The sequence below is a fragment of the Canis lupus genome, chromosome 1 (genome assembly GCF_011100685.1).
Source record: "Canis lupus familiaris isolate Mischka breed German Shepherd chromosome 1, alternate assembly UU_Cfam_GSD_1.0, whole genome shotgun sequence".
Classification (NCBI taxonomy): Eukaryota; Metazoa; Chordata; class Mammalia; order Carnivora; family Canidae; genus Canis; species Canis lupus.
This window is the reverse complement of record NC_049222.1, coordinates 101,435,043-101,447,634: the sequence shown is the minus strand read 5'-3', so window position 1 is coordinate 101,447,634 and position 12,592 is coordinate 101,435,043. Positions and strand designations below refer to the sequence as shown.

Here is a 12,592-nt window from a genome sequence, read left to right as displayed (position 1 = left end):
TCTTTCTATCTTTCCGAACAGCTTTAGTAGAATAGGTATTGTTTCTTCTTTAAACCTTTGATAGAATTCCCCTGGGAAGCCACCTGGCCCTGAACTTTTGTGTCTTGGGAGGTTTTTGATGACTGCTTCAATTTCCTCCCTGGTTACTGGCCTGTTCAGGTTTTCTGTTTCTTCCTGTCCCAGTTTTGGTAGTTTGTGGTTTTCCAGAAATTCGTCCATTTCTTCTAGATTGCCTAATTTATTGGCATATAGCTGCTCATAATAAGTTTTTTTTAATTTTTATTTATTTATGATAGTCACACAGAGAGAGAGAGAGAGGCAGAGACATAGGCAGAGGGAGAAGCAGGCTCCATGCACCGGGAGCCCGACATGGGATTCGATCCCGGGTCTCCAGGATCACGCCCTGGGCCAAAGGCAGGCGCTAAACCGCTGCGCCACCCAGGGATCCCCCATAATAAGTTTTTAAAGTCATTTGTATTTCCTTGGTATTGGTGGTGATCTCTCCTTTTTCATTCATGATTTTATTGATTTGAGTCTTTTCTCTTTTTAATAAGGCTGGCTAATAGTTTATCTATCTTATTAAGTCTTTCAAAGAACCAACTCCTGGTTTTGTTGATCTGCTCTACAGTTCTTCTGGTCTCTATTTCATTGAGTTCTGCTAGAATATTTATTAACTCTCTTCTTCTGCTGGGTGTAGGATCTATTTGCTGTTCTTTCTCCAGCTCCTTTAGGTGCAAGTTTAGCTTTATATTTGAGTTCTTTACAGTTTTTTTTATGGATGTGTGTATGGCAATATATTTCCCCCTCAGGACTGCTTTTGCTGTATCCCAAAGATTTTGAATGGTTGTATCTTCATTCTCATTAGTTTCCATGCATCTTTTTAATTCTTCTCTAATTTCTTGGTTGACCCTTTCATGTTTTAGCAGGATGGTCTTTAACCTCCACGTGTTTGAGTTTCTTCCAAATTTCTTCTTGTGATTGAGTTCAAGTTTCAAAGCATTATGGTCTGAAAATATGCAGGGGACAATCCCAATCTTTTGGTATCAGTTAAGACCTGATTTGTGACCTAGTATGTGGTCTATTCTGGAGAAAGTTCCATTTGATCTTAAGAAGAATGTGTATTCAGTTGCGTTTGGATATAAAGTTCTGTAAATATCTGTGAAATCCATCTGGTCCAATGTATCATTTAAAGCTCTTGTTTCTTTGGAGATGTTGTGCTTAGAAAATCTGTCAATTACAGAAAGTGCTGAGTTCAAGTCTCCCAGTATAAGTGTATTATTATCTAAGTATGTCTTAATTTTGGTTATTAATTGATTGATATACTTGGCAGCTCCCAGATTAGGGGCATAAATATTCATGATTGTTAGGTCCTCTTGTTGGATAGATCCTTTAAGTATTATATAGTGTCCCTCTTCATCTCTTACTACAGTCTTTGGGAAAAACTGTCATTTGTCTGATAAGGGGATGGCTACCTCTGCTTTCTTTTGAGGACCATTTAATGGTAAATGGTTCTCCAACCTTTTATTTTCAGGCTGGAGGTGTCCTTAGGTCTAAAATGAGTCTGTTGTAGACAGAAAATAGATGGGTCTTGCGTTTTTATCCAGTCTGAAACTCTTTGCCTTTTGATGGGATCATTAAGCCTATTTACGTTCAGAGTTACTATTGAAAGATATGAATTTAGTGTCATCATGATACCTATTCAGTCTCTGTTTTTGTGGATTGTTTCCTTGGACTTCCTCTTTCTTTTACAGAGTCCCCTTTAATATTTCTTGCAGAGCTGGCTTGATGGTCACATATTCTTTCAGTTTCTGCCTATCTTGGAAGCTCTTTATATCTCCTTCTATTCTGAATGAGAGCCTTGCTGGATAAAGCATTCTTGGCTGCATGTTCTTCTCATTTAGGATCCTGAATATATCCTGCCAGACCTTTCTGGCCTGCTAGGTCTCTGTGGAGAGGTCTGCTGTTAACCGAATACTTCTCCTATAAAGGTTAGGGATCTCTTGTTTCTTGCTGCTTTAAGGATCTTCTCTTTATCTTTGGAATTTGCAAGTTTCACTATTAATGTTAGGGTGTTGAATGGTTTTTATTAATTTTAGGGGGGATCTCTCTATCTCCTGGATCTGAATGCCTGTTTCCCTCCCCAAGTTAGGGAAGTTCTCAGGTATGATTTGTTCAAATACAGTTTCAGGACCTCTGTCCCTTTCGGCACCCTCTGAAATCCCAATTAAATGTAGATTTTTCCTTCTGAGGCTGTTATTTATTTCCCTTAATCTTTCCTCATCATCTTTTGTTTTTCTCTTTTTTCCTCAGCTTCCTTCCTTGCCATCAACTTGTCTTTTATGTCACCCACTCTTTCTTCTACCTCACTAACCCTCATCATTAGGACTTCCAGTTTGGATTGCATCTCATTTAATTGATTTTTAATTTCGGCCTGAGTAGATCTAACGTCTGCAGTCATGAAGTCTCCTGAATCCTTTATGCTTTTTTCTAGAGCCACCAGTAGCTTTATAATTGTGTTTCTGAATTGGCTTTCTGACATCTAATTGTAATCCAAATTCTGTAACTGTGGGAGAGAGTACTGTTTCTGATTTTTTCTTTTGTGGTGAGTTTTTCCTTCTAGTCATTTTGCTCAGTGCAGAGTGGCTAAAAACAAGTTGTACTGGAAAAAGGAAGGAAAAAGGGGGGAAAACAAACAAAAAACAAGGAGGGGTATTTTATATATTCTGATTTTATATACTGTAAGTCCCTTGACTTCCCCTGGAGTTTCCCAGCACTGCTTGGTTAAGAACTTGCTCTTCCCCTGTCCTTCCACCTGGTCTTCTGGGGGAGGGGTCTGCTGTGCTGATTCTCAGGTGTGTGCACCTGGGGGCGATGCCCCGCCCCCTGCCAGGTGCATGGTTCAGTGGGATCTGTTTATCCTGTGAGGCCCCTGCTCCCTGGCAGCCCCGCTCAGTGCCAGGCACAAGGTGACACCAGGAGGAACAACAATAGTGGCCAGCTCTCCAGCCCTGGAGTCAGCTCCTGCAGTAACTACTGCAATCTCCCAGTCCGCAGGGGCCTGGATGCTCCAGGGGTGGGGGGGCGCTGATCTGCACAGCCTGGGGTCACGGGGCAGCAAGAGCGTCCTTGCTGTCCTGTGTCCTCCCAGCCTCCGCCTGTCCCAAGGGGAGTGCCAGATCCTGGGCTATGTCCCCTGGGGCCTTGGGATCCAGGACCTGTGCCGCTGGAATTGCGCTCCCAGGGCCCCGCATCCCCCTCTGTGTGGAGCTGCCACCTGAGCTGCTCCCGAGGCCCCGCCCTAAATTTTTTTAAAGAAGATTTTATTTATTTATTCATGAGAGACACACACACAGAGAGGCAGAGACAACATAGGCAGAAGGAGAAGCAGGCTCCATGCAGGAAGCCCAAGTCGGGACTCAATCCTGGGACTCCGGGACCATGCCCTGAGTCAAAGGCAGCCGCTTAACTGCTGAGCCACCTGGGCATCCCCTTTAATTACTGGTTTATTTTTTTTATTTTTTAAAGATTTTATTTTTTTTCATTCAAGAGAGACACCCACAGAGAGTGGCAGAGACACAGGCAGAGGGAGAAGCAGGTTCCACGCAGGGAGCCCTACATGGGACTCGATCCTGGGTCCCCAGGATCACGCCCTGGGCCAAAGGCAGTGCTAAAGCGCTGCCCTAACCATTGTTTTAAATGTTAACTTACCTTTGAGTATTGTCTTATGATGTAAGTTTTGTGTATCACATTCTCTTAAAATCTTAAAATGTGGGAAAAATACATAATCAAAATTTTAAAGCCCAACCACTTCACTTGCACTGAGAACTTAGACAAAACCATTGGTGCTGTGGACAGTGATAGTGGCTACATAGTGTGTACTGCATATGTGTGGTATCTATATCAGCCCTACAAGGTGCAAAACAGTCTTATTCACATCTTATGGAATAAGGGCACTGATGCTTAGGAAGGTTCAGTCTTTTCCAGAGTCACACAGCTAGTCAGAGGCAGCACTGAGGCCTGAGGAGCTCAGTTTGGACCATGGTGGGGGTTCAGCTGATAAGATCCTACCCTGGTTACCCAGTTCTCCTGGCCTGCCTCCTTCCAGAGGGTCCCATTGTGGTGACAAATGCTTCTGGACCCTGCACCAATGAGATGAGAGTGTCCCAGGCTCTCACCCACCCTAACTTCCACCCCAGTGGTTCAAGTGATCCAATATAGGGAATGGTGATGTTCCAAGAATCTTCATCTGTTCTTCTCTCTCTTTCAGGGCTGACAGTCCTGTGGTACCACAAAGTCCAGGGTCCTGAACTCAATCTGGGTTCTGCAGGTCAGTTCCATTGCTGGCAACCAACCAGGTAAGATGTACTGTGCATCCTGGGAACAGATCCAGTGTTCAAATGCCTGCAGTTGAGACTTAGCTGGCATTGTTTAGGAAGCTTCCCGACTGTTTATATCTGTTGGGATGGGGGTAAGGTGGCAACTGGTAGGGTGAGAGGTCAGGACACACAGCGATCAGGCCTAGCATGACAGCCTTGGGGTCTAGGCCTCTAATCTGAGGACAGTGGGACCTAGGGAAAGTTTGGAGCTGAGGAGGTAGTGATCTGATCAAAACTTCAACAGATTACCATGGCTACAGAGTGGAGGATAGACTGGTGTCTATAGATAGACACTCCAGCAGGTGACTGCTGCTTAGTGGCAGACAGGAAGGAGGGGGGTTGCTTTCTGGGTGCATTCTGCACAGAGTTGCCACAGAGTGAGGAGGCTGGGAGATGACATGGAAAGGTGGAATCAGGGATGGGCCCATGGTTTTTGGCTTTGTTTGGAAGGATGAATATTCTATCAAGTAGGATGTCAAGTCCATGGTAGAAGGGATTTTCGGAGGAAATGTGAAGAATCAGGCCGCCCAGCCCCCTCCATGTGGAGCCTCTGCCCAAGCGCATTCTGAGCAGTTCCCAGGGCCGTGCAGCCCCCTGCGCGGAGCCTCTGCCTGAGCCGCTTCCGAGCTGCGCCCCGGGCCGCACAGCTAGCTCCCTGTGGAGCCGCTGCCTGAGCCGCCTCCAAGCTGCTCCCGGGCCCCGCCGGATGCACGGATGCACGCCGCAGCCCTTTAGGGAGCTCGGCCGTGGTGTGTGGCGCGCTCTCCCTGGCGCGCTGGTGCTCTGTTAGTGTCCCAGGGAGGCTGAGGGCATCCTCACCCCTCCTGGGATCCTGCTCCAACTCCCGGGAAGATTGGTGAAACCCCTGCTTCTCCAGGACGGGGCTTTCCTGTCCTGGGGACACTCGCTGTGGCCTTAGCCCGGGTCCTCGCGGGGCCCTCCCACTTGAATGCCTTTTGTTTCTTTCTTTCTTCCCCCGCCCCATCTTCCTACAGTGATAGAAGCGTGAACTCTTCTCACGGTAGCATTCCAGCTGTTCTCTCTTTAAATCTCAGGCTGAATTCGTAGGTTTTCAGGATGATTTGAAAGTATTTAGGTAATTTGGTGGGGACGGGTGACTTGGGGACCTTACTCTTCCGCCATCTTGCCCCCTCCTACTCTGTTTTCCGTTTAAAATTGTTTCTAGGCAACAGTTTCAGGAGGGTCAATGAGAAAGCCATCTGACATTGGCCACCTGAGCTGCATGGTGATTGGCCACCTGAACCAGGCCACCCCGAGAGCGTGCGTGATTGGCCAGGGCATGGCGGTGACATCACAGAAAGGCATTCTGATGTACCTGGGCTGATATGAAAGCATGACAACCGCGCAGGTCCCCGTGATGACAGAGATGGCACTTCAGCCACAGATCTCCTGCTCTCCCTCAGGTTGTCTGCCCTGTTTTCTGCCCATGCCCATGGCAAGCCCCCCGGACCACCCTCCTGCCCCAGTCCTCTCGCCAAGACTTTGGGCTCCACCTGCATGTTTGCACATCCATTCATCCCCCTCTGTGGTCCTGAGAGTCTAGGAACCGACAGCAGGCGACTCCTGCTCCCATTTCCCACTGAGAGGTTGGCCTGGCTGCTCACGGACATATTCTCATGTGGACTGTGGGAGTGGGACACCGGGAATCGGTACCATGGATACTCAGGCAGAGGGGAAATGCCTCTCCGACACCTCTGGGGTCAACCTGGGGCTCAACACAGGAAAGCTGTGAGTCCCCGTCCTGAGGGAACCCAGGGCACTCACTGCTTCTCTGGAGCTCTCCAACCCAGCTCAGTACAGGGCACATGAATGCCCTAAACCTCCACTCCACCCCCATGTGTACAGTGTCTGCAGTGCCTCCAGGCACCCGGCAGATAAGGCATTGTATGAAACAAGTAAGTCCCGGGAGAAGGAGTCACCACATCACTGGACACAGTGGGGGCCATTAGAACACGGGCCCTCAGACCACAAGCTGCCTGCCCCAGCTCAGTAGTGGACAAATGGATGCTCCAGATCCCTGGCTGACCAGGCGCCCATACACCACAAACCCTCGAACACAGCAGGACATGGAGAAATTCACTCCCCAGAACAGAGAACCTACCAGGATCCCTCAGACTGGGAACCCTCTTAACCCTCGTGCCCCCGGGCATGTGAGTCACCCAGACGCTGGATCCCTATCAAAATACCATGGACTTTCTTCAGAGAGTTGGAACTAATTATTTTAAGATTTGTGTGGAATCAGAAAAGACCCCAAATAGCCAGGGGAATATTGAAAAAGAAAACCATAGCTGGGGGCATCACAATGCCAGATTTCCCCTGAAGTTTTTGCAAATTTAAAATGTGGGATGTCAGTGTGGAGTAGGTCATTCTGGGTGGGTGTTGGCCACTCCCTTTCCCTGTCTTTCCCCTAGGACCGTCCTTTTCCTGGCCCAGACAGTTGCTCACAGTGAGCTATAGGAGGGCCCCAGACACCTGATAGGGTAGACATTACTTCTGCAACATCAAGAGAGGCTCAAAAGAATGTGGCTGTCCCATGGAGCATCTCTTCTACATCTTCCATTGTGTGATGGAGACAGTGGACAGTAGCCACATCTCATTTCTACCTTTTTTTCCTCACTAATATTTCTACTCTTACTTTCGGCTCTCATCTTTTCCCTTTCATTGCTTCCTTGGAAGGCTGCAAATATCCTTAAGTAGTCTCTGAATACCAGCTACTGTGTTGGAATCACACACTCCTCTGTCTGTACCCAGTCTTGTATCAGTGCTCACCAGTTACCAGCAGCTATGGCCTTGTTGAAAGTCATTGGCAGGGGAGGGGTTTGGGAGCCCACCTCTCATTCCTGCACTTCCCCCTCACTTCCTTCCCTAGAACCCCAGGGCTCTCTCATCATGGGAGCTTGCGAGGCTGAGCTCTGCACAGCAGGCCTTCCTCTCACTGTCTCCAGGCCCCCCTGTCCATCAGCAGGCCCATGGCCTCATCCATGGGTGTGTCTGACACACATTCCTGATGGGGCTGTCTCTTCCCCAACAGAGTTAGTATGCACTTTACCAGCATTTCTTTGCTTCCAGGTTGCTGGCATGGAGCCCAGGATGAGGAGGCACCTTCAGAGCAAGGTGTTTCTGCAGGAGCGTCACTAGTCAGGACCCCAAAGCCAGGCCCATCCATCCTGGAGGCCCAGCCCGTGAGATGTGTGGCCTGCTCTTAAAAGACCTTTTGTGCTTGGCTGAGCATGATGGAACACACTCTGAGCAAGGCCTGTGCACTCATGGGGCAAACCTGCAGCAGCATCAAAAGAAGCAGACTAGAGGTAACTTTCCATAAAGGATGAAGGGAGCCCTTTGTTTGGACCTTGTAGCTTATATGGCAGATAAGACCTTGGCATGGAGGGAGAGTAGAGAGGACTTCACAGCCTTACTACCCTGCTAGCCACTCACAGTGGGTTGAAGCCACACAGGAACACCAAGTAGAGAGGGCTTTGAAAGTGGACAGAATGATTGTAAGTGGACTTGGTATGGGAAAGCCTTCAGCCTCAAGATATACATGTAGGGTACCAGAAAGTCTACCCTGGGGAATGGCCTTAGGAGTGCAGTGAAAATGGGATGTTTTTAGGTACAACTCTAACCTCAGTAAACATTTTAGCAATCACTGTGAAGAGGGTTTTGAAGTGTAGCCAGTGTGGGAAAATCCACACTTACTAGTCACCAGGAAGTTCATACTGTAGAAAGAGTGCAGTGAATGCAGGAAGTCTTTTACATATAACTCCAGTCTCCTTAAACAGTAGTGAGTTCACGCTGGAGAATGGCCTTCTTTGTGCAGGGAATGTGGGAAGGCCTTCATCAGAAAGTCCCACCTCCTTCAGCATCAGAAAATGTGGAAACTTCTTCCTTTTTTTTTTTTTTTTTTTTGAGACTTCTTTACAGGAAAATTTGGTCTTACTGAACGCCAGAGAATACACCAGGCCAAGGTTTTATAAGGTTTTATGAATTCAGCATATAGCAAGGCCTTTGCTACTAAGTATTGCATCATTGGTCACCAGAAAATGCACACTGGAGGACACTTTACAAGTACAGCTGATGTGGGGAAGTGTTTCAGTGCAAACCAATCTCGTTAAGCATCAGAGAATTCACACTGGGTAAAGGCATTGGGAGTGCAGGGAATGTGGGAAATTCTTGAGCCAAGACTCCCATCTCATTCAGGACCAGAGAAAGAATTTGAACTTGTGAGTAGAGCAAATGGGGAAAGATTTCTGCCAAAAGTATGTTTTAAATTAGCACTGGGAAAAAAAAGCTAATACATAGTTTTAAAAGTTGTGGTAAATTACACATCATGTGAAATTTACCATCTTGTTTTTAGGGGTACAGTTCAGGAATGTTAAGTATGGTCACCTTGTACCATGGATATCCGTAACTCTTTTCATCTTGTTAAACCTAATTCCATTACCTAACTAGCCATTTTTGCCTTCCCTGGCCTTTCCACATCATTTTCTTTATTTTCTCTATCCATTCATCTGCCCATGGACCATGAGTTGCTTCTACCTCTTTTGGCTATTTTGAATAATGCTACTATGGACATGAGTATACCAATATTTCTTTTAACACCTTACTTTCCAAAAAAGATTTCTTCAGTACCTTGCTTTCCAATTATTTTTGCATATATCCTCAAAAAGAATTGCTGAATCATATGGCAATATGGTCAGTTTTTTGAGGAACTGTTTTTCATAATGTTTGCACCATTTTACAGCCTTCATCCTTTTCTGTTTTTCAGTGTTCAGAAGCCTCCTTTCCCCATGTGGTAAGTCACTCGCTCTTTTCAGATGGGGCTTAGAATCTTAGAATAGAATGGATGGAGTAGGGAATGGAATACTTGGAGAAAGGGCTGGACATAATCCCCAGGAAGATTTTACTTATATGAGAGTGAGCACCAGTTGAGGTGGGGCAAAAGGAGAGGGTCAAGCAGACTCCCCCGGATCAGGGAGCCAGAAGCAGGCCAATCCCAGGATCCTGAGATCATGACCTGAGCCAAAGTCAGATGTTTCACCAACTGAGCCACCCAGGCACCTCTCTACCTTTTTTCTAACAGAAAAACTACAGAATCAATTGATTCCGCTCTAACATGTACTTGAAAAGCAGTAAGAGTATTTTAGGTCTCAGCTGTGGGTGGATGCACTTTGTGTCTGAGTGACCGTTTGTAGTTTTGGGGAATGTCTGAAAACGTGTCTGTTTTGTGATCAGCACAGGCTACGTTCCACGGAAATCTGGGTGTGACCCTTCCAAGAAGCCAGAGCCCCGCCCCGCTCCGCCCTCAAAACCTGCGGAGATCCCGATCCAGCCCCTTTCTTGGTGTGGCTAGAAAACACCCCGGGGTCAGGAAGAATGGAGACCTGTAGGGGTTCCGTAGCTCCGTCAGAACTACATTACCCGGAAGGCAGTGCGCCGTGCGTCCCCTCCACTGGACCAATGAGGGCTCGACGAGAGGCACTTCCGCCCGATGGACAGCGACGGGGCGAGCTTTCCGGCGTAGGCCTCCAGCGACATCTTGTAAACTTGGTCCTGTCTCCGGTCGGGATCCTTGGCCCGCCTGAGGTGAGGGCTCAGGATGCGCTGCGCCGGCTCCGCTGAGATTCGGCGTAGCTGTCGCCGGGACTGAGGGCTACGCTGCCACGGTGTCCCTCCCCCCCGCACCCGGCCACAGCTGCCGTGGCGATTCCCATTCAGGTAAGCGCTGCGTTTCTCTGGGCCAGCACCCAACTCTTCATTCTACATTAGAATTTCGTGTTTTTGTCCTCAGGAGGGTCCTATTTACTTTGATCTTCCAAATTTTGAAATAAGACTTGCCTGAAAAGACTTGCACAGAATGTACGTGTGCAGTTGAATAACCACCTGTAAAATTAGTACCTGTAATTATTGCTGTTAACCTTAGAAATAAAACGGGCAGTTTTTTTTTACCACCCAAAATGGGTTTATTTGGGTTTAATTCGGGAATACAAGAGTATTGCATCCAGGCAAGTCTGGAAAGGGCTGCTCTGAACAAAGCTCATTGGGCAAAGTGGGCGTCGTGAGTATAGTGGTTTCTCTTTGGCTGGGCTGTTGGCAGGGATAGTCAAGTAGTAGCTCCTGGGAGAGTCCACCTCTTTTCCTGTGAGTCCGCACAAGAAAACAGCATTTGTAGGGTTGAGAGCTTCTGCCGACCTGATCTCTCCGTTCTAATTATATTCACACTGGCCAAGTGAGGAAATGAGTTATAAATAAGACCGAGAAGCCAGCTGTGCAAGTCTTTCCACTATTATCCCAGTCTCCCAAGTTAGACTGTTGTCTGTTTCAAGTAAGCATATTTTATTGTCTTGACAGTTTGAGCAACTATGTGGGAAATACTCAGCATCTAGTATTAATAGTTTCCATGTGACTTCAAACACTATGAAAGGACTGACATCACAATCACATCACAATAGTATATTGTGACTAACTTTTTACATATATCCATTTTTCTGTGCCATATTCTATGGTATGGATACTTGGAAAACATGTCTTTGTTTTTGCCCATGGTTTTCTGCATTTATAAAAACATTGCTACTATATCCACATTTTCTAGGATATACAAGCACACAGTTGTCTAGCATATATATATTAAATATGGATTTCCACAGTCTGAGGTTTAAATTTACTTTATAATGCCAAACTGGCTTTCCAAAATGTTACCAATCTATATACCAGTAGCAGCTTACAATATTTATGAATTTCTACAGTCTTATTAGTTCTAGGCAGTGTCAGGCTTGTGAGGTCAGCCTTACTGAGTTTTGCTTTTAATGCTTACCATTACTTTTGCCTTCTTAGAAAGTGCTTGCCGGAATTCTTGTTTACATACAGAAGATTTCAGTTTATTAAGTGTTAAAATTTTAAATTTATTTTAACAATTTTGGAGGATTCAAGAATTTGTGTAATTTTTACTCAACTGTTTAGCTTGCCATTTCAGTTATTATGACAACAGGAGCCCTTTATTGTAGTGGGATTCTTTACTATGAGGCTTTGGTTTAAAAAATCTATTCTCTTCATTCATACAAGATGTAATTTTTGTCTTCCCAGCTAAGCATGTCCAGCTGAAATTACTTTTTTGTGTGCATTTGAAGTGGAGGTCTAAATTTGTTTTGCTACACAGCAGTTTTATAAGCTGCTGTTTTAATGCTCTGTACTGGCACTGAAGCATCAAGACCCACGAGTGCCCTATTTTATGAGCTCTGGTCTTTTCAACCTAATTTTTGTGTGTATAGTTTTCTTACCAGAACAGCCTTATAATGTTATCACCTCTTTAGGAACAATTACTCTTGCATGCTAAAGTGATGTTTAATGTTTATTTTTACTTACGTAGCCTTGTCACTTTAAAAGAAACTTCTCAAATTCTAAAATATTTGGGACACACAGGTATTTTAACAAAAAAAAAAAAAAAAAAAAGATTTATTTAGGGGATCCCTGGGTGGCTCAGCGGTTTAGCGCCTGCGTTCGGCCCAGGGTGTGATCCTGGAGTCCAGGGATCGAGTCCCACATCAGGCTCCCTGCATGGAGCCTGCTTCTCCCTCTGTCCCTGTGTCTCTGCCTCTCTCTCTCTCATGACTAAATAATGACTAAATAAATAAATCTTTAAATCTTTTTTTTTAAAGATTTATTTATTTTAAGAGAGCACGAAGCTGGGGGAGGGGCAGAGGGAGTATGAGAATCCCGGGCATCTTGGGGAGGGGGGCGCTCCATCTCACAACCCTGAGATCACAACTTGAGCTGAAACCAAGAGTTGGATTTAGTGGACTGATCCATCCAGGTGCCCCCTGGCATCCTTAAGTAACATGCATAACATCAAGCTTTTTAGCTTTGGTTGCTCTGAATCTTTTAGTACTGTTGGGTTTGGGTTTTCTGGCTCCAGTTTATGAACTCTAGATGTGTGTTCTCTTCTCCACAGTCTTTTGTTTGTTCGTTTTGTTTGGTACTCTTTCTTATGAATTTTGTCAAGATTTGTTATTTCTTTCTCATTTAATCTTACCCTTTACGTCTGTTTGGCTGCATTTTTCTGTGAGATTCTTCTTCTCTAATGATGTAGTTTTCTTAAATTGTTTAGATTTATTAAAATTATTGTAGTTAAACTGTTTTCCCTTTCTGATCTTTATGTCATGTTACAAATTTTATCTGTAAACACTGTAAAGTGTTTATCT

At 45.7% G+C, this 12,592-nt stretch overlaps 1 protein-coding gene across 1 annotated transcript in view; it reads left to right on the top strand.

Moving 5' to 3' along the window:
• LOC106558942 (zinc finger protein 773-like) overlaps positions 1-12,592 on the top strand; it is an 87,418-nt gene that overhangs the window by 17,069 nt on the left and 57,757 nt on the right. The window contains 5 exon segments of the mRNA XM_038527588.1: positions 4,268-4,355; positions 5,563-5,800; positions 7,467-7,705; positions 9,163-9,189; positions 9,630-10,112. The gene's annotated coding sequence lies outside the window, so the exon portion shown is untranslated.